Source organism: Manacus vitellinus, unplaced genomic scaffold (assembly GCF_001715985.3).
Source record: "Manacus vitellinus isolate BGI_N305 unplaced genomic scaffold, ASM171598v3 scaffold_119_pilon, whole genome shotgun sequence".
NCBI classification, from domain to species: domain Eukaryota; kingdom Metazoa; phylum Chordata; class Aves; order Passeriformes; family Pipridae; genus Manacus; species Manacus vitellinus.
This window is the reverse complement of record NW_021938894.1, coordinates 229,287-231,043: the sequence shown is the minus strand read 5'-3', so window position 1 is coordinate 231,043 and position 1,757 is coordinate 229,287.

Genomic DNA, 1,757 nt, shown 5'->3' with positions numbered 1-1,757 from the left:
GATGACCTTGAGGGTCTTTCCCAACCCCAGTGATCCTGGGATTCTGTGAGCACTAAAGCGGGTTCTCCCAGAGCCTAAAGTGCTCACACATGGAATTTAGGAAGGTTTGCTCCCTAGGCAAGTGGTTCATCACCAAAACATCAGCAATGTGAGTGATGAGAACAGCAAAACAGCCCCAAAAGCTGCCCTAGGAGGAAGACTGAGCCCATGCTGAGAGTCAGGGTTTTCATGGGCTCTGGAGAAGCTTTTGGCAGCAATGACTGTGCTCAGGTGTTACAAGGAGCTGCACTGCTCCCCTCAGCACCTGCATTTCTGGTTTGTGTAGGGGATTGCTGTTATTCTTCCTTCTGAGGCAGCAGCATTATTCCTGCATGTCATTTGCTGCCTTTTGAGTTTATTGCACTACTTATTACAAACCCTGGGTCAGTCCCTGCCTGGCTCTGCCTGGTGTAGGGCCAGTAGAGGAAACACGGCTTGTTATGAAGGGCCAAGGCTGAGCACAGACCTGGTTTTGGAACCAAACACCCAAGTGTCTCCCAGGGAAGAGGTTCTGCTTGGGAAAGAGGCCAGATGAGCTGGTTATAACAAAACAACAAAACATTGACCTCTGCAGAAACAAAGGCTGGCACGAGTGAAACCTCCCTAAACACAGGCAGAAGTTCCTCCCAAGAGCTACCAGGAGCCTTCCTATTAAAGCTGCCCCCAGGAAGCTGCTGAGCTGAGTGTTTTTAAGGTCTTGCAGTAGGTTTAGAAGCTCTCGGGGCTGGTAAGGTTGATTTTTTTATTTTTTTTTGGAGGGAAGACTTGGTTTTAGATATATGAGTGTAGTTATGACACAAGTTAGGTAATTCCCAGTTCTCAGATTTCTGTGTCTGCTTCCTCAGGTCTGTAACTGCTTCTTCTGGGGGTTTTTGTGCTATTTTAGTGCTGTAACAGCTTTGTCCTGCTCCTGTGTTTTGCAAAATCCCTCTTAAAAGGCACTTGGTTTAGACCCTTGTGCTGTATTGATGAGGAATGGCAGGGAATTTGCTTGTTTGGGTCTTGTTGTTGGCTGTTTGGGTTTTTTGGTTGTTTGGGTTTTTTTTTAGTAAATTATGATAAAATTTGTCCCAGGCAGGCAGAGGCATCATCCCAAGGCATGATGGTGTGAAATGTCTTTTGTTGCTCAAGTCAGGCCAGGCTGGACAGGGCTTGGAGCAGCCTGGTGTAGTGGAAGGTGTCCCTGCCAGTGGCAGGGGGTGGAATGAACTGAGCTTTAAGGTCCCTTCCATCCCAAACCATTCTGGGATTCTATGATTCAGGTCTCCCCTGGAGAGGGGACCCTCCCCTCAGGAGAGGGTCTCCAAAGTCCCAGACACAGATAAAACAAAAAAAAAAGCTTTTCTGTCTTGACATATGCCTGAGGACAAGGTGTGGCTCCTGCAGCTCATGGTCCAGCCGAGGTGTCTGTGCATTTACCTGCCCCCTCTGAACACTCTCCAGGGATCCCTGACCTACCCCTGCCTCGGTGTGGAAGGTTTGGGGTCTGGAAGCTCCCTCTGAAGCAGCGGGGTGGCAAAGGACCCCAGTCTGAGCGGGTCTCACACAGGACCCCCGCTCCCCTCGGGGGTGTTGAGCACTCCCGGGGTGTTCTTCCCGACGCTGTCCCGATGATAACGTGTCTGACCTTGCAGCCCTGCCCGGGGGGAGGCTGTGCTTGTGTCCTTGGTGCCGTGAGCCGCTGGCACAGCCCGGCAGTGCCCGGCCCCCGCAGCACC